This window comes from Ursus americanus, chromosome 4, assembly GCF_024610735.1.
Source record: "Ursus americanus isolate L20-20 chromosome 4, mUrsAme1.1.p, whole genome shotgun sequence".
NCBI classification, from domain to species: domain Eukaryota; kingdom Metazoa; phylum Chordata; class Mammalia; order Carnivora; family Ursidae; genus Ursus; species Ursus americanus.
In genome coordinates this window covers 74,273,333-74,294,898 of record NC_142130.1, presented here as the reverse complement: position 1 = coordinate 74,294,898, position 21,566 = coordinate 74,273,333, and positions in this window count along the sequence as shown.

The window sequence follows — 21,566 nt, the reverse complement described above, 5'->3', positions numbered from 1 at the left end:
TTTATTTTTATTAAAGATTTTATTTGAGAGAGAGAGAGAAAGAGATGGAGTGCACAAGCAGGGGGGAGAGGCAGAGGGAGAAGCAGGCTCCCTGGTGAGCAGGGAGCCAGATGTGGGGCTCAATCCCAGGATCCCAGAATTATGACCTGAGCCGAGGGCAGACACTTAACTGACTGAGCCACAGAGGCACCCCTTAATAGAAAGGGTTTAACGGGCTTTGTCAATTATATAGGAATCTGACTTCATTCTGAGCAGGGCCACACACCTGAGGTGTTGTCATGTTGTCATGTTAACTGATTTCCGGATTTGCACTGAGGAAACCAGAGAGGGAGGGTGGAGATCTAGTTGGGAGAGAAGGATCTCCGCTTCCAGGGGAAGACAGAAGAGCACTGTAGTAAGGCTTCAGCAAAAAAGCGGGCATGGACACAAGAGACGTGCTACTTTATAATCAACTTTAAGGTGTTTTTTGTTTGTTTGTTTTGTTTTTTGTTTTCTGCATTATAACTCCTTGATGCAGTCCTTAAAACTTCGGTTCAGTTTGTTAAACCAATATAGTCTCAGGTAAACTGCGGTAGGGAAGCCAAAGTATGGGTCTATAAATATTCATGGCTTGGGGTGAGCTTGACTAGGTAGAACAGGAGCAGCAGAGAGACACAATGATGGACAGAGGCAATGGTTGAAGAACCCCAGCTCTGTGGTCAGAATTGAGACGTGACAAGTGACAGCCTATGTATATAAGTGCAGCCCACGGTGTGGGGACCTCAGACACAACAGAGGTGGGGTCTGAACTTTCCGTATTCCTGAGAATGGGCCTTGGATTATAGTTAAATGCTAACAAGTAAGCTTAGAAGACTGGGAAAATTGGGACATAAACAAATGTGGCTTAAAGAAATTGCTTATGGATATTTGATACAAGTCCTCAGTATAGCTCACGAGTGGTTCTTGTCTCATATTTCGATGCTTACATTATGTACTTTCAAACAATTACTGCCACGTGCTCATGTGCACTGGTATCCTTTCTCTAAACGGACTATAAACTCCTTGAAAAAATAAGGATTCATTCTTATACATCATGCTTATTTCATAATATCTAACATGATACTGAGCCAATATTATGATGCTCAGCATATATTTTTAAATGACCTTTTATTGCACAGTTCTTTTTACAGCTGTATAGGTCTGTGGTCTTAGATGACTATCATCACCTGAAATAGGATCTTAAATATGGTCTGCATCTCCTTTCTTTTTATAATGTGGTCTTTTCACTTATGATGCATTTGCTTTCTTCTCTTCATTCCCATCTTCACTTAGCTTTGATTGTCTTGCCCTCAGTAACACCTGATTTTCAGGGTTCCTTATAAAGAACAAGATAACTGAACTAAATTCTTCTCTTATGCTAAAATAAAATAAAAAATTAGTTCACATCTCAAATCTATGCTCATGTTTTGGGCACGATTCACGAATGCCTAAGTCCACACGTCATGTGGCTGTCCAGCTATTTATACTCACATGAAGTACAAACATATTTTGAAGTTCTGAGCAGAACTGTGACCAGCTGACACATCTCAAAAAATCTCTTTTGCTCCCATAGGATCTTGTCCTCAAACTTTTATAAGTTTAACTTATATAAGTATTCTTAACATTGTATAAATTACACTTGTTTCTTAGGACTGCAAAAGCTATCAATCGACAAGTGCCAGGAACAGCTGTGAATAAGTAATACACATGCCACTTCCTCTGTGGGGTGGGAAGGATTGAGAAGCGGAAGAGAGGAAAAGAAAGCAATTGGTGCCTCAGTCCCACATGCACATGGTCCCCTCGCTGATGGCATTGCTGAGTTTGATCACAAATCCTGCCTGCAGCTCATGAGTAAAGAAAACAAACTACCCCAAGGATGGGAGTGTTACTTTTCCAAACATTTGCAGGAATAATACAACTGGTACTTCCAGTCAGGCTGGGCCTTCTAGGTGGCTCCATCATGGTTTTGAATAGTGAGTTTCTGGGATTGGTAGCAGAGAAAGTTCTTCTTAATAAAAAATTAAACATGGAGGAGAAAGGGGAGATGAGGGGTTGGTTGTTCCCTCTGCTTATGCACGGCACGTTCCCAGAGACTGTGCAGCTGACGCACAGCAGACTCTTAGTTTTTGTTCAGGTCTGGTTTTGATCTGCAGTGTTCAGGGATAAGCAATTCCTTTCAAGTTATTTGCAAACCTTGTCAAAGCCTGATTGCAGCATGACATTGATGACAGACTGATTATTACTTGTCTCAAAAAGCAGTGTAAGAACATATTGGCTTTCATGCCAACATCCAGCTTGTCATTAGCGTGCAGTGCAAATGGCAGCGGTTTTATACCGGAATCCTGGAAACATAGGCAAAAGGAGGACTTCTGTGTTTCTCGTGGTTCTGGTAAGATTTCAGTAAAATTTTAGGGACAGTTTTTGTTCAGTGAATTTCTACAAACACCAGATCAAATGGTCTATCTTTGAAAAGTCATTGGTTAGCTTAAGAGGCATTTATCCCAGTAGCCTGGACAGAAAAAAATAAAGAAGACATATAAAATAATATTAAGATATAAACAACTTTTTTCCAGCAAAACAAATCTACTAAAACTTAGAAGTGAATTCAGTTGCAAAGTTCTGCTTGTTCGGAAGTGCTAAGTATTAAATGTTGGTAATTTCTTAATAAAGAAAGCCAGATCCAACCAGATGAATACATGATCTACTTGGGATGTGAATTAGACCTTGCAGTAGGTACTTTCCCCTTTTAAGCCACAGAAACTCAATTGCATTAAAGAAGCATATGTGTTCTGAATCCTTTCCAGGAATTAAAAACTCTGTAATTTCAATTTTATTCAGGAGTCATGAAAATTACCTACCTGCCTACTTCATACTTAGGAAAAAGTTGCTAGCTGGCAACTAGTGGTATCAGAAGTCAGGATCTCCTACTGCCTCCTCATCCATGTTCCTTTTACTATTTCTTGCTTCTCTTGGTAGAAACATAAGGGGATAATCTCATTAGGCCACAGGTGTTCATTCACAGAAGGAACAACCACCTTGATTTCTTAAAAAAAAAAACACAATTCTATAATGAGATGACTTGTTAAAGTTCATTGGAACTTTTAATTGAAAAACAGAATATATGTACGTGACAAAATTTAAGTCAAATGTGTAAAAGGGTATTTCACGAAAGCAAAATCCCTTATCCCAAGAGGGAATCACTGATATGCATATGTATGTGTTTATTGTCCCCAGTTTTACATAAATTTAAGCAGAACGCAACATAGTATTCTTATCTATGTTTTATTCTCTTAGGAATATCAAAAGCTATAGAGATAGGACCTTAGTTAGTCCTGAATTCCTATCTTACTTGGGATGGTGAGGTTCCAGATGATTGGAATTGACATTTGATTCATGTAAATCTGATACTTTGCTTATGACTATGTTTGAATCAGTCCAGGTTAGCTCACAATTTGCTAAAGGAGATAAAGGTAATTATTACAAGAATAAGAAAAAATAGAACCCTGATACATTTGAATTATAGTTTGTGGCAGTTAATTCTACACCACAGGGAATAAAGAACACTCCACTCTTATCCTGAGTAGGACTTCAGTTGGCCGTTCTGTGACCCAAAATGATCATCATCTTTCTCATCTTGCTCAGTTACCCATCATTCACAGAAGGATACCTGGCAGGACAGGGGAGCTTGCATTTCCAACATGGAGACTGCAGCTGGACCTCTAGCTATGTGCAACTTGCTCATACAGTTAAAACCTCATTTCCTTTACCTAAATAAAATATCCAATAAACTTTGCCCTTGGGAATCCATCAATCACCTTCTCCTTTGTAATAATCACTCAGGTGCTATGCTTTTAAACTTTACCCTCCCTAATCCAGGTTATAAAACAGAAGCTTCCAGTTCAAAATGGTGGACTCAGTATACAAATCTAACTCCTCTACACTCCTGAATCCCCCCAAAATGAGAAATAAATATTAAAAAATCATAAATATATTTTATTTTCTGAAAATAAAAAATCAGAACCCAGAACCAGATTCTTTCTGAAATCAGAATTGCATGGTTTTAAAATATGACTATGATGGTTAATTTTATGTGTCAACTTGGCTGGACCACAGGGTGCCCAGATATTTGGTAAACATTATTCTGAGTGTTTGTGGTTTTGGATGAGATTACTGTTTAAATTGGTGGATTCTGAATAATGCAGATTGCCCTCCATAATGTGGGTGGGCTTCATCCAATCAGTCAAAAGCCGAAATAGAACAAAAAGACCAGCCTCCCCCACACAAGAGAGAATTCTACAGCATAAGATCTTTTGACTTAAATTGGACCACTGACTTTCCTGGATCTCCACCTACTGGCCCACGGGGAAGATTTTGGATTTGGCAGCTTCCATACTGATTATTATGAATTCCTTATCATAAATCTCTTTCTCTATATATACACATCCTATTAGTTCTATTAAACCGGTGGAACTTGGCTAATACAATGGACACATCAATGCAGAGTTAACAGCCATCTTAAATACAAAGAGTGTTAGGTACATTGAAAGTGAGAGTTGTTTTTTCCATTAAAGTTAGGAAAGTGTTTAAGTATTGGGTTGGCAGGTAGAGAATAAGAATGGGCAGTGATGTGAAAGTCCGGATTTGGTCATCAAAATGATAGATTAAAAATATACTTACAGTCCAACTGACACAGTCAACTGTGTATGTGTCTGTGTGTCTGTGTTATCTCTTATCATCTACCTATCTATCATCTGCACACACGGCTAATATTTGAGTGCTCCCTGTGTCAGGCGCCATATTGAATATATTATATAGTTCAATCCATTTAATTCTCACAACTACCCTATAAAGTAAGTACTATTATTATGTTTATTTAACAAATAAAGGTAAATTTTAATATAGTGAATTAAAAATTAATATAGTGAGTAATTTTTTCTAGGCTTACATAGCTAATATGATCTGAGACTTCTGACACCATTTTCTAGAATTACTTGGTCAAAATTATACAACTAGTAAATCATGGAGCTGAAATTAGAACCCAGCAATCTGACTTCAGAGACTGCTCTGTGAAGAATGCTTCAAAAATTACATGGAGCCAGCATATCTTTAATAGCAAACCCTGATTAGGATGTTACCAGGAAAGAAAATTATAGCTAAATTCTCCCGTGACAACCTTTGCAAAAAATTCTAAGCAAAATATTCGCAAATTGGATCTGTATATGTATATTTAAAAACATAGTAAATAATAATGTAGTGTGGCTTACCAGAAGATTGCAAGGTTGGTTTTTTTTTTTTTTAAAGATTTTATTTATTTATTTGACAGAGATAGAGACAGCCAGCGAGAGAGGGAACACAAGCAGGGGGAGTGGGAGAGGAAGAAGCAGGCTCACAGCAGAGGAGCCTTATGTGGGGCTCGATCCCATAACGCCGGGATCATGCCCTGAGCCGAAGGCAGACGCCCAACCGCTGTGCCACCCAGGCGCCCCCAAGGTTGGTTTTTAATATTCAAAAAGCAATAGTGTAATTCAAAACATTAACCCTATAAAGGAGAAAAACAATGTGATCATCTTAATATGTATACAGAAAACATTTGATAAAATTCAATACGCCCTCATGACAAAAACTAAGGAAATTAGTAGAAGTAGAACGTCTGGGTGGCTCAGTCAGTTAAGCGCCTGACTCTTGATTTTGGCTCAGGTCATGATCTCAGGGTTGTGAGATCGAGTCCCGTGTTGGGCTCCATGCTGAGCCTGCAGCCTGCTTAAGATTCTCTCTCCTTCTCTCTGCCTCTCCCCACTCTCTCTAAAACAAAAACCGAAAAACCAAAATACTTTAAACTGTCATTTTTTGCAGATGATATGGATATGTACTTAGAACATTCAAAAGAATCTACAAAAAAATGATTAGAATAATGTCAATTTAGTAATTAACTGGATGTAAAATCAATACACAGCAAATGATTGCATTTCTACAAATTAGCAGAGAGTATTAAGAAAGAAATTAATAAATACTATTTATAATAGTACAAATAAAACCCCCAGATATTTAGAAATAGTTCAAATGAAAAAATCTTACTCCTCTGCATTGTAAACAACAACAAAAAAGAGTTCCAAGAAATTTTTTTTAATCCAAATAAATAGGTGGATAAAATATGTTCCCGCACTGTAAAGCTCAATATTATTAAAATGTAAGTTCTTATAAAATTGATATATATATTCAATGTTCTTTCAATCAAAATAACAAGGATATTTTCTTTTTCTTATTTTTGTTTGTTTGCTTGTTTGTTTTTTATGGATGAGGGGTAATTGGCCTGCTAATTCTAAATGTGTATGGAAATGCAGAAGACCTATAATAGCAAGACAATCTTGAAAGGAGAACAAACCTGGTGGAATTGTACTGACAGAGATTGGGTCTCATTATAAAGGTGCAGTAAGCAAAACAGTGTGGTATTGAATAATACTGGTGTAAAAATAAACAGATCGGCCAGTAGAACAGAATAGGATACCCAGAACCTGACTCACACGTATGGTCACCTGATTTATCACAAAGATGCCACAGCAGTTTAATGCAGGAAAGATGGTGGTTTTAATAAATTACTGAGTCAATTGACAATTCATCTGAAAAATAAGTTAGTCCATACCTCACACCATTCGCAAAATTGAATCGGCAATGGAATTTAGATATAAATGTGAAAGGCCAAAGAAGAACACTTCTAGAAGAAATCATAGGAGAATGCCTTCACGACGTTGTGGTAGGAGGATTTCTTAACTGGGACAAAAATAATTAGCTGTGAAAGAAAAGATTAAGAAGTTGGAATTCATTTAAATAAGTTAACTCTGTTCATTAAAAGGTAGTAGTAGTAAGAGTACGAAAAGTCAAATTACCAAATGAGAGAGAATGATTATATGTATTTTATATATGTAACTTACGTAAATTTTATAACTATACATAAGCTTATAACTTATAATGTATGACTACGTATAAATAATTATATTAGCATATATATAAAATCAAAGGACCTCTATGCAAGGTATATAAATAATGCCAACAACTCGGTGAGAGAAATTCTTTTTAATGAGCCTCAACTAACTACAAATTATAACCACAATGAAATAACACTACATCCCAAGGAGAATGACTAAAATTTTAAAAATCTAAAAATATCAAGTGTTAGAGAATATATGAATCAAGTAGAGTTCTCAAACATTATACAAATTAATACCCCAGTTGATAATCATTTTGTTGGAAAATTGTTTGGTAGTATTTACCAATGCTAAATATACACATAATCACTTCTTCTCTAAGTTGTATACACAATAGACATGAATGCTTACGGCAACAACAAGCATGTACAGTAACGTTCCCTAATTTTATTTATAGTTGTCCCGAACAGGGAACAACTCATTTATGCATAAGTAAAAAAATAAATAAGTACATTAAAGTATATTTATATAATGAAATATTTAGCAGCAATGAATAGTAATTACTTACAGTGAACACTGATACTATAGAAGAAAGAAATTGCTTGAGAGAAGTGGGAGGGTCAGTAATAAGTATGTGTGTATTGTTTCTTAATGAACATTTAAAATTATAAAGCATATTTCATATTGAGCTTACTGAATATGAATTAAAAGCTGCAGGACTCCCATTTTGCTAATGTTGACGTATATACAGCAGGACAGCCACTAGAAATCTAGCAGAAGGCAAAACCTGTCCAAGTCAAGAAGTTCAAATAGACCTTAGCTGATAGTATTCTCACCTACCAGGCTTAATAAAGACCATTCCCTGCAACCTTATACAAACAAGCATATGCATTAGTCAGTGCATGAGATTCAGTGGAGAAGACTTGGCAGAAAGACAAAAAAGAGTCTCCAAACTTCTTTGGAAAGTGTTTTGCCACTTATCCTAAAGCTATAACTCTGCCAACTGGAGTCAGTGGGCTATTATAAATTTATATATGCATTTAATCTGCCTGGAGAATTTTTTTACTTGTATGTATATCAACATTTCAAAACAACCTTTTAAGATACAGAATCTTCCAAGAGGAAGGTTCTTTATAAGTGAGAGGCAGCTTTCCTTCTGAGGGACAGCAATGACTAGTTTGTTTGAGTACAAAACTGACAGTTGGAAAAGTCTGAAATATAATTCTGGCTTTTCTACTTCCTTAGGTTCGCCATACAGAATAAACACGAACCTGTTAAGCAAGCAGAATTTTGGAAGAAGTACATACACATTTTAAAGAAGAGCTGGAAACTCTGCTGTAATCAGGGTTAGGGAAATCCCTTGACCATTATTTGAGTGACCCTGTCTGATTAGATCTGGATGGAAACCATTGGCAAAATTAGCACACAGACTTCATGAGGCTTTGCAACATGAAATGAGAATGAGATAATAGGATTCTGTAGAAAAAGTACACAATTATGCGAAATGGTTTTGCCTTTATAATCTGAAAGGAAGGAAGTTTAAAGTATTCCAAATGAGTGACTTTTTTAAATGAATAAAACTCAATGGAAAAAATAATGAATAATGAAATAATGTTATAGCCTGAAAGAAAAGTTTTTACAGAAATTCATTTGGTTGCATTCTGGAGGGGGAATCTGAGCCTTTGCGAAGTCTCCTATGTAGATGCTGTTCCCTATCGGGATGTAGCTGTTAGCCGGAGGCATCTTAGAGAGATGGTGATCACTAATTGGTGGCTGCTGTACACTGTGCAAATAGTATGTATAGTTACATGGAATATTTGCAGTCTTTTTGATTTACTTGCTTTAAGGGGACAAAGTTCACCATAAAGTCTGAGAAAAGTTACCTCAAATTGTATCTGATGGAAAATGGAAATAAAAGGGACCTATCCTCTCAACAAGAAGCAATTAGAGGACGTGGGGATTGAATAGAGGATACAGTAAGTAGGTAGAGTTGTCATTAGAAAGAATAAAATGGATCATCTAAATCCTGGCTTAAGAATTTGTGGAATTATGAAATAATCAGTTCATTGGATTATTTGTCAGAGATTCGAGCTTCTCCAAAATGGAAGCCTTGTCTCTTAAGACATGACTCGCAAATTCAATCTTTAGCCAAATTCTTGGAGTAGGCTAAGATATTAAAACAGAAAATGAAAAATAATTGACATGATTATGTATGATTTTAGTAGTTTTAGGTCCATAACTTACAAAAGGTATAGCTTAGTAATTAAGAAGTGATTTGTGGTGAGGTTCGTTGAGACTCTGGACATGTCTTCTTCATCAAAGCAGACGATTCGCCCACTATTTTAGCACTTATTTATGTATTTGTTTGTTTGTTTGTTTTCTACTGTAAGGAAGAACTTCTTTCCTTCCTTCCTACTTTTCTTCTCTTCCCACCCTCCCTCCCTCTTTTTCTTTTCTTCTCTTTTTCTTCCTTCCCTTCCCTTCCTTTTCCCTTTCCCTTTCTTTTCTTCTTTTTCTTTTCTCTTCTTTTCTTTCTTTCTTTCTTTCTTTCTTTCTTTCTTTCTTTCTTTCTTTCTTTTTTCTTTCTTTTTTCTTTCTCTCAGTATAAAATAGGGATTCTTATTTTATTCAGTGTGTTGATTATCATGTATTTTGAGGTCTGAATGGCCATATTTGGCCAGTGGGTGTTCCTTTAAATCCTTTATCTTTCTAATATTTTTAGATCATTTTTGAGACTTCTTATTTTCTGGCCACAAAGATGTCCTAGAAAACTTTCTCTTTTGCTAAGATGTCCTGGAATCCAGCCTGTCCTTGCGACTTTGAGTTAAAGTACTTTCGTTTCATTGGGTCTTCTCTATCCTCTTCCTCCTTGATTTGCTGCTGTGTCTCAGCCAGCAGAATTGTGACTCAACCCCTTTTGTGATATGAAATAATTTCACTCAATCTAGTAGATTCCTTAAAGAATCTAGAAGGTTATGATAGCCTTTTTAATGTCCCTAGAAGATGCAGAATTTAGTTGCTTTATATTCTATCAGTCTTTGCTATGAATGTCAAAGGTGGAGGCAGTTAGATGAGCTTGTTTACAGTGTTCTTCCTACTGGAAGCCATTTCATCAATCCATGGCTATTCAGTGGGTTATTTTATTCAAGTGACTATTTAACCTAAAAAAGAATGGTTGCATTCTTTGTCGTTTAGGGTCCTAACAGGACACTGGATTCATCTCAGAAGGTTCATACACAAAGTTCTAAATAAAGAAATAACATAGAGTTGTAGCAGGAATAAGAGAGCAAGCAAGAGTTGGTGAGGTACCCAAATTCTAGCAATATTAGGGATCCTTGGCCATTCCAAGGGTCAAAGCAACACCGGAAGGACACAGTTATGGTGGACCACTGGGGTGAGGACCATGGAGAAAGACTCTGATGAAAACATTAGTTGTAGAGGGGTACAGCCACTGCCACACTTTGGGCAGGCATCAGAGTAAGGAGGAGAGGGAAAGTAAATGCAGTTTTTTTCACTTCTCCCACCCTCTTCTATTGCATGAGCTCTCAGTGGCCATACCTAACTGAAGGTCATCTTGCGGGAGAGCCAAGGACATGCAGTTCACAGTTATCATCTGTAGGAGCACTATATTAGTAAGGGTCCTCCAGACAAACAGAACATATATATATATATATATATGTATATATATATATATATTTATATTTATATTTATATTTATTTATATATATTTATATTTATTTATATATATTTATATATATATATATAGAGAGAGAGAGAGAGAGAGCGATTTATTATAGGAATTTACTCTAATGGCTATGGAGGCTGAGAAGTCCTACGACCTATCATCTGTAAGCCAGAGACCCAGGACAGCTGGTGGAATAATTCAGTCCCCATCCAAAGGCCTGAGTTTGGAATGGGGTGGGAGGCCTAACAGTATAAGACCCAGTCTGAGCCCAAATACCCAGGGACCAGGAGCACAGATGCCCAAGGGCAGGAGGTGATAGATGTCTCAGCTCAAGTAGAGAGAGAGTGAATTCAGCATGCCTCTGCCTTTTTGTTCTGGTTGGGTGTGCAGTGGATTTGATGATGTCCACCTGCACCAGGGAGGGTCATTTACCTGCTTTACTCAGTCTACTGAACCAAATGCTAATCTCTTCTGGAAACACTGTCACCAACACACCCAGAAATAATGTTTTACCAATTCTTTGGACATCCCTTAACCCAGTCAAGTTGACACGTGAAATTGACCAACGTGAGCACAATGAGGTCAGAGAGGGGAGGGAAATGTGTTCTGTGGGCAAAAGGAAGAAGAGCCTGTGCTTGTGCTCAGACATAGTCTTCTTCACCACCACCTGGGAGCTCAGTGCAATTTATTCTGCAGCAAGGTTATAGATGCCGAGTTTCCTATGCTTGATGCCTCAGAAATGCACTTTTAACTCGGTTCAAAAGATTCTGCCACACACAAGTGGTATCATATTTACTTTATTAGAAGGAGCTTGTACCTTTCTCCTACTCTTGAAAAATCCAATTTGTTATTCCACTGAGAGAAAGATGTCAGGTGCATATGTGGATAAGGCGGTCATAAACAAGTCTGCATTCAGCTCACACAAGCTAACCCTGTTAGAAGCTATCAGTTAAGGTATTTTCAGGGGGACTGAAGTTGATTATGAGAGAACAAAGAAGCAAAAGTCATACTACATAATAAAAATGGAAATTAGTTTAAATTCTCAGCTCCATTTCCTGAGCCAATGAACATAAAGTTCATGTTCTGCACATCTGTTTGCTGAGATGCATCTACAGTTATGTTAGGGTAAAAGAAAATAAACCCCCAATAGGTTTCTAGGGTCATCTTCAAAACTGAAAACATATATCTTAGTCCCCCTGTGGGCAGATTTAGGGACTACTATTTGGGGTTTTTGTGCGGGTGGTGATTTCCTCATTTTTACAAGAACTATAAAATTACAGTATTTTCCCATTATATTTTCCCTGCTAAGCTTGGCAAGCAAGCTGTACCGATCTGTGCTAGTATTATAGCCATGAGATACTTAAGGCCAAATGTGTACGTTTTAGAAAATTTAATTATAAGGAAAAAAAGAATTTGTAAAAAGCCTGCTACCAATGGAAATGTTTTCATTAACTATATTTCCATCCAATTATGCACCAAAGCAACTTTCCTTTTTCTTTCCTTGAACCGTTTTGCTGCTGTGTTTACAGCCCGATACTGTGGCGCTGTGCTAGCAAGGGAGACTAGAAAGCAGACGTGACCAGACACAAAGGTGATAAAGGCTTGTCTCGTTTCAATGTTCAACCAGAGTGGAATGCAAATAGCAAGCAGTGCATGACAAAAAGTAAATTAAATCTTTAAAATCCTTCTTTTAATAATCTTGGATGGTATTGGTGGCTCAGGTAAGGCTTTTCTACAAATAGAGGATTTTTTGCTCAGCAAAATCCCCTTAAAAGCCAGTTAAGTAATATGACTTTGTCCCTGCAACCTAAATGGCATTTCCTCCTTTTTCACGCTGCTTTTTAAACACACAAACACATATTTCTGTATTTCTTCTAATGGCTTCTCATTCTAATATCACTTGATTACACACTCCTGGCAAGCATTTCTAAACACCGATCTGATAGGACACTGACCTGGGTCGTGGAAGCTTAAAGGTCAGCGGGATACAGAATGGGTCCTCTGGGACGTCCCAGGTTGCCTGCAGGAGCCACACACACACAGACAAATAAGAATCCAGTACAACATGACAAAATTCTCTAATGCAGGTGCAAATACTGTGCTCGTTGGAGCACCAGCAAGGCAGCAACGGGTTCTCCCTTTCGGAATTAAGAGTGTGCCTAAAACATACATCAGAGCTAGATTATGAAAGCTCAAGTGGAAGGATTTGTCGGATGAAATAGAGAGAAATGTATTCCTGGCAGAGGGAACAAAATACTCAAATACATGAAGTTCTGTGGTGTTAAAATTCATTCAGATTTGCATCCATTTTGTTAATTTCAAGATGACATTACACCTTCAGGGAAGGTGGAATGAGCTCTTTATACTCTCGTGAGTTCAGGTGGGTGGAGCTTTCAGCCTAGCATTGAGATATATGTATATATTGAGGTAGACCTATGTTTGAATTTTGATCCAGCCTTAGGCCAGCTGGCTGTTTTAGTGTTTTAATATCTGAAATAGGGTAATACTCCATTAAAAGACTCATTGAGGGTTGATTGAGTGACGCAAGTTGTAGAAGACAGGGCATCTGGGAGATCCTTGCAAAACTGACTTATTTATGAATGAAGTTAGAGCTTGGCATAGTGTGATTAATACAGGTTTTAGAATCAGATAACATTGGGGCACCTGGGTGGCACAGTCGGTTAAATGTCCCACTCTTGATTTCAGCTCAGGTCATGACCTAAGGGTTGTGAGATGGAGCCACGCGTGGGGCTCTGTGCTGAGCGTGGAGCCTGCTTAAGATCGTCTCTCTCTTGCCCTCTGCCCTGCCCCCTGCTTGCACACACTCGTGCTCTCACTCTCTCTCTCTCAAAAAAAAAAAAAAAGAATCAGATAAGCTTGGATCTAAATCACTGTCACACTAAGTGGCTGAGTAAGCTTGGGCACATCAACGAACTGCTCTTAATGTCACTGTTCTTATTTGTAAGATGAATACGATGGAGCACAGTAAGTAGCTACAGTTGGGAAGACAGGAAATACTGAACTGAAAGTTAGGCTTCGAGCCTACTGCCTAGCCCATAGCAGGTGCTCAATAAATGAGTAATAGGAAAATGATGTAGTCAAGACATTTTATTTTTCCTAAAGTATGATGCAGGAGATGAGGGCAATATAGTGTTTATATGAGAAATTACCCGTTGCAACCTTTAGGGAACCCACGCCATCCTACCTCCCTTCTAAAATATTTTGTAGCCCCCAACACTTCCGAGATGGCATTAGCATCTGCCCACTCTGTTCCTAGTTTGTGGGGAAGATGGTTGTGAGCAGTATGGTAATTACCAAGAGGAGGGTAGAATTAAAGAAGAAAGACAGGGACGGGAAGTTTTTGGTTTTGCCATTCTAGAACCTTCTTTCCCCATTCCCACTTTGAACAGAACAGGCTTCTGACATGAGACTACAATGATTATGATATAATGGGTTCGTAAAACATGCATTGGAGATAGATTAAAATGAGTGTGAGGATCTCCTCTCCCATTTTCCTCTTGAAGCAGGTTTCTTTGTCTCCTGCAGCCATGCTCACGCTGAGCTTGTCAGCAGCAGCAGAGAAAGATTTGTGATCTGAATCTCAGGCTTGAAGTTGTTTACTGTTGAGTATATTCAGGCATCACTGCATTTTCTTCTCTCTTTAATACGCTACTGGCAGTCGGATGGCTTAAAGTATCTCTGTCCAAATGGAAGCTTTTTTTGCTTTGTTCTCTATTCCCTCTGCCTCAGACACATGGCCACCTGGCATATGCTGTGTGTTCTCTGTGCAGAGACTGCCAGCACGCAAACAAAGCCCGGGTGGACATGCATGGCCAGAGCAGGCATGATGGCTGTGAACTCAGTCAAACCGCTGGTCATTCCGTCAAAAATTCAGATCAAATGGTTTCTTTGACCAAATTAACCACATGAACAGTAGATCTGTCATGTATAGACACAGAAAAGAACAGTAGTAATTCCCAAGTTTCTTTTCAATGCCTCCATTGCTGAAAGACAATTCCCTAACAATTTTGATTTTTTTAAAAAATTCAAACCAGATCATTATTGGCTGAATGCACTCCAGTTGCTTTATAATTTGTGGAGGAAAGAGAGGGAGAAAAGCCAAAATACTTGGTTTACAAGACAGTCCCCATATCTCCCTAGAAATTACAAGGATTTTTAGAAAGCTTTGTAATAGCTATTCTAGACATAACAGGCAGTATTCAGGACTGTATAGTCGAGGAGGTAATTTCTCTATATGTCTAAATTATAATATAAATCGTTTGGAAAGAAAAAGGAACAAACTTGCATTTTTTTAAAGTGGTAGCCACACATATTTTTGGCATTCCTTTTCTCTCGAGGTGATACTTTATACCGCACAGCTTGTTTTCCACAAAGAGAAAACATAATAAAGAGGGCATAAAAGATTCAGTGTCTTAATTCCCTTGGTTTTCTAAATTTACATTTCACTATTTGAAAGATAAATACAGTACTTTTTTGGAGCTTTAGATGGATGCGCAAGTGTTGCTATTTTTGCTAAGAATAATTTGTTGGCAAACATGGTACATCTCACTAAGTTTAGCATAAACCAGTGTATTTACTGTGACAATAAGACAGTGCTTCCTCAAGCTGGCACGGTTTGGTTTTTTTCTTCCATGTGCAGTCAGATTAAACAGCAGGGGCCATTGAACTATGTAAGAACATTGAAGCTAAGTGCTATAGTCTCAGGTCTTTGGAAGGTACAGGGTAGATATTTGAGCACTCACAAGAAAACGGCCGACAGGTAGCTCTAACATAGCCCTGTCCCTTCCATGGCCCAGGCAATGCAAATTTCAAAGAAAACAGTCAAATGCCATAGATGGCAGCAGCTGTAGGTAAGAGGTTGCATTAAGTATCCATCTGTGGTCAGATCAATTCAATTTTGTTGATTACCTGAAATTGACCCCACACTCTGTTGAGTGGTGGGGTTTCAAAAGAGATAATGAATGACCCTACCTTCAGTAAGCTTGTCTGGCTGATGCAAAGAAAGGGAATTAATCGTACCAGATAAGAGATAAACGATGCCTAATCAGTGGGAATTTTGACTCATCTCTTTCTGTTCTGACTTCTCCCTTTCCCTTACCACCATTTTCTCTATCCAGATACTGAATTATGCAGATTGCCTCTCCTAGAATTTTATATACTGAATTACAGTCATCCAAATTCAGGTTGTCAAAACCCTTCTACATTTTGTCAACATCCTACCATTTCATTTCTTGGCTTTAAATTTGTCCAAATATCTATGTCAGTGTCTATATCTCCATGTATATCTATAGCTATGGCTATTGCAGTACCCTTTAAAATATATATGTATTTTTTTTTCAAGAGAAAAGCAATTGTCTGTGAATTTCCACAATATCTTCCCTGAGCTGACTTTCCTACTCAATTTATTAAAGTTCCTTTTCCTGACAGAATATATGTGTGATCATGTGTGTGTGTGAAGACAACAATCCTTAAACATATATACACTTGGTAGGGAAAAAACCATGAATTTGTACTCTTTAGCCAGATATTCATGACCTTTACCAAGGTATCCTCCAAGCTGACTTTTCTATCTTATTCATTACAGTTCTTTACCTTGCACCCATTTTCTATTCAGATCGAATCCTCACACACAGGAGATATTTTTTTCAGCTTCTTGTTACTGATCATGAAGTTCCCTAACCTAAGTGTTTCCTCCCTTCCACTTCCACGTCTATAAATTCTGTGCATTCTTTTATGTTTGTGTCAAGTACACCTTATACCGTGAAGTCTTTCTTGATTTTCTCAGCTTGATCTACTCTCTGTCAACTAAGGTATAACTATTACAGTATTTTCCACATGCTATTTTGACTTATTGCTTTATAATTGTGTTTTTAATTCAATATTTGTCAAGGATGTATTGTGTGTCCAGTATTGCAGCAAGAGCTTGGGATACGAAGGTGGAAAAAAGCCCTCAGACTGCCTCTCCCCTCAGGATATTCATAATCTAGTAGGGAGACAGCCATAAGAACAGATACAATAGGCTCTGAATCTGTAGAACAACAGATGCTATTGTATACATTTATGGCTAAATTATTATCTGAGGCATTGTGAAATATATGACAAAGGAAAAAAAATGCTTGGACTGAGAATGAAGGATGAACAAAAGTTCACAGTGAGCCACATAGGGTATAGAGTGGGGTGGCATAGGGCATTCCAGACAGATGAACAAGTGCAAAGGCACATGTTTAATCACATATTGGAGGACAACTAAATAATTCCAAATGACCAGAATTTAAGTTGCATGGAGGGAAGAAGTGAGGAGTGAGATGAAAAAGGCTTACCTTCTATACACAAGAGTTTGGAGCTGAGCTTGTAGGTGAATGATGAGGAATATGTCAGATGCCCTTACTGGAAATGTCATTTTGAAGAAGGTATGGGATAAGGGGAACTGATTAGGCAGTTATTTAGAGGTTAAAATGAGGTTAGTTTTTGAGCTACAACATAGGTAGCAGGGATAGAGAGGTAAAGACAGAAGAAGGGATTAGGAAGGTTGTTCTGTATCTGTGTTGAGAGGTATCATTACTAAAACAGGAAATGCATGAGAAGGCACAGGTTTGGCCCAAGTTAGAATGATGATGACATCAGATTGGGTGAGTTTAGTTTTCACTATAATCGATGTAGACTTATTATCTCTGCTCATAGACTATTAGGTCCTTCAGGGGAGGATCTGTAGCTTTTTCTTCTATACCTTTCCACTGTACATCTTCCAGAGTCTTGAATTTAGCAGTTGAATTGGAAATACGTAGACCCGGGAGAGGTTCTGTAGGTCTCAGAGATAGTTCTGGTTTGGCTGGTTAAGGCCCCTCAGTTCTACAAGAGATCACTTCTGCAACTTCAAAGGCAAAGAAATTTCAAGCAACTATTCCCTTCTGCCCTAGGAACTCAGTGATGAGCACAAAGTTCTTCCAAGCAAAATGTGTTCTCTTTCAGACAGTGTGGAATCCCCGGAAGACTTTTGCTAATTCATGTGTCCTGTGAAATAAGAACAGTTGGTTGATGATCAGCTATGATTTTGCTAAGCCAGCTCATCAATTTCTAAATCCCAGATCCCAGAGAGTACTGAGTGGTTTTAAGTGATAAAAAATATTGATGTACCAGTGTCTCAAAGGTTATATCACCTATGGTTATACTGGAGTAGCCAAGTTTAATCTAAATATTCCTTGAAAGCATACATCATGAAGATTTCCTGCATAAATGTATTTTGATCAGTGAAACCAGGAGAATTTTTTATTGAGGTGGAAAATAAGGAAGCGTTAGGGGTGTATCTGGTACAATATGTTTTTCAGTTTGTGTCTATCTCAGACTAACATCATGATTCATTTATGAATCGAATATAATATGTAATATTTTAAAACTCAAATCAACTTTTCTTGTGTTTGCTTCTGGTCTACTTTGGAAAATGACTGATTTTGTTTCTTATATCAACTGCTGTCTAGTTTTACTAACACTGTAAAATAATGTTTTCGTTTTAGCTATTTCTTAGTAATGAAAACACCAGTTTTTGAATTGGTGGGATTTCAGTTTCCCAAGAACAACTAATTCAAGTAATGCTCTTTAAAGCATTTTTTCCCTACAAAGCTATTTATCCAAATAAAGATATTTTCTAGTTCAATTTTCTGACCTCTCTGAATACTGGGAGCAGGAAAAAGAAAAATGTAATTGAGCAAATTGAGGCTTTTTTTTTTCCTTTAGTTTTCCTGAAATTCTTACATAAACTTGAGAGGACAAATAATTTGCCACATCATTATTGCGGTATTTAATTTTATAGACTTGTTTGTAATAACATGATACGTTATTCTAGTTTGGATATAGTTGTCATAGGTTTTTACACACGAATAAGATGGTAATTTAACACAATAAAAAAAGAATGGGGGAAAATATGAAGAGAACATTTAGATACATTCTATGTATCTTTTATGTGATACATACAAACATGAATAAGTTCTACAATGGAAAATTAGTCAAGGAGTAGGAAATTCAAAACAGGGGATATCTATGATAATTGAGGATAATTAGGACAGAATTCCTTCGGGGAGCACAGCCCAAATTTCTGTTGGCTCATGTGCTAAAGCAGCTGTGTCAGATCTACGAAGAAGTGAGATGCAGTTTTATTGCCCTTGTTTTGAATCTTGTTTCGATTAACATTGATCCCTCCCTGGCTAAAAAATGTTCAATTATGCCACTCGGATTTTAGGAAGTTATGCAGTGTTATAGGAGATACTGATGAAAAAAATCACCAAACACATACTTTACTGTATGGGGAATAAAACTAGTGTATCAACTTGTAATTATGTAAGAGTAGGAATATATGGGACCATTTCTTTAGGAAATGCTGATTCTAACTTCAGTACAAGATTTGAAACTTGTTTTATCATTTCCTAGACAAGAGAACCACAGTTTCAGGAGAGTCCCCATGGAAAACAACGAAAATATTTAGACAATGGAAAAAGAAGCACAGTAAGGCATTACCAAAATGGCACAGCAGCCATATTCCATGTTTCCAGAGGATATATAGAGATTGTACTGGAGGTTGTAGTCTAATTCTCAAGAAACTTCATTCAATCTGCATTTTGAGACAAAAGCTATTTATAAAAGTCACAGCCATCCTTCTCTTGCTATTAAGGGAAATATCCAAGTATCAAATTCCTCCTGGATAGAAGACAAAAATACCATTATTATATTTTTGGCCATGCAAATATTTTCTTGTATAAATGGTATGATCTTATGCATAGGATATTTATTCTCTTTGGGAAGAGCTATTGACCTTGTAGATAGGAGAGATTTTGTATCCCTTTGCCTATTTTTCTTAATTGCTCTTTTGTATCAAGGCAGGAGAATTTAGAAGTGATCGTTCAGTGAGAGGGCGGCACCTGACCTTCCACCTCATATCCTTTCTCATATCATGGGTGAGTCAGGATAGAACCATATTGAGCTCATATTTGTACAGAGCTGTGTCGTATGTGCTCTGGAATTTATCAAGGAGGTGAGATCTTACTCTAAGGAGTTAATTCCATAGAATGCAGAGACAGGAGACAGAATTTAGGTACATAACTATAAGACTAACATAAATAATGCTGCATCATGAATTGGCAATCCACTTAGAGGAAGAAATATTTCACCCACAGTTTTAATTGCGCTAAATTTTACAATGAACAGAACATTTCCTGTGGCTTACCCAAAGGCCACATCGCAATCTACAAAAGAGTAAAAAGGTACATTTTGTAAATGTAAATATATATATTGAAATGTAATCATGATTTTATTATGATGATAAGGCCTAAAAGGATAACTTGGGGTGTGTGTGTGTGTCTGTGTGTCTGTGTGTGTCTGTGTTTAGGGAACTATCCTGTTGTCACTGAGTTTTGAATCTCTTTGAAAAAGTGATACTTCTTGAGTTTTCTAATATTTATTCTTTACATGACTCGAATTACATAATTCTAGAATTGGAAAAACAGCTATTCATTATTTGTGTGCTGCAGGGAAGCTGAGGACAGGGTGCTGATAAACAGGTTGACTAATGGCTAGACTCCAAAACTATTTTCCTAGGCCACAGTTTGATGAACACTGTATTAAATCATAGACCCACAGAATAGTAAAGGAGGAAGGAATCTGAAGATCACCTAATGTAGCACCACCTTTTTTCCCAGATCTGGAAAGGAAAAAAGTGGCTCATTCACAATCACAGGCAAGTTAACAACTGAACCTAAACCCAAACCCAAATCTTCTGTCTCTTGGTCCAGTTTGTTTTTCCAAATCATGCTAGTTCTCTATTATATTTTAATTTTTTGAAAGGTGCTATACCTGCATTATTCAAAATTTATAAAAGGCAGCGTGAGAAGTGTAGTTTTCACTCCTTGCCTATTTTACCTACTTCCCATCAACCCCTCTCTTAACACTCCCTTAATCAGGTAAACTCCTTCAAAACATGGCTCAAATCACCTTCTCATTAAGGTTTCTCTTGCCTCCTCTACTTACACAGAAAGCCGTACCCCAGCACTCTTCTCTAATTTCTCCATAGAATCAATCGTGTTCTACCATAATGTATATTTTCCTTTTTCCACTTGTTGTTTATCTCTCCACGCTAGAAAACAAGACACACAGAAGGAAGAGTCTATTTCTTTAACTACTATATCCCCAGTGCGTGGTGGGGGTGCAATCAATATTTGCTGGGTTTAATCAAATTGAATAACTGTGTGTCTAACTGCTAGTGTGTTTAGTATATTTATGCTTGAATAGTTTATAATTCCTGCCCTCTGAATAATGGTGTTATGCTAGTTAGGACATGAATATTCATCTCTATTGTATCTTCATTGTGAGCTGTACCTTACATGATTGTGAAGTTCCCCCTTTTGTACCACTTCATGTTTTCACCATGAGTTCCATCTTAGTTGATAGTAAAATCACACCTCTGCTTCTGTTGATTGGCATTTGCATGGTACACTCTTGTCCATTTTTAAATTTTCATATTATCTTGTTACGTTTTCTATCCCCCCCCCCCGTTTTTTTGTGTACTTTCGCTCTGTGGTGTCTTCATTTTGGTATATTTATGGGGTGTGTGTGTATGTGGTATATGCTTGCACATGTATTTAATGTTTAGGAATAATTAAATTTTATTCCTATTGCTATAATTATAATTTTGACACCTCTTTTTTATTGATTTAGACAGTATCCATTAGTTTCCTATAATAATATAATTATTATGTTTTTAAAAAAATTTTTTTAAAGATTTTTTTGAGAGAGAGTGAGAGTATGAGCCAAGAGGAGGGGCAGAGGGAGAGCTGGGAGCCTGATGTGGGGCTGGATCCCAGGACCCTGGTATTATGATCTGAGCCGAAGGCAGACGCTTAACTGACTGAGCCACCCAGGCATCCCCTATAATA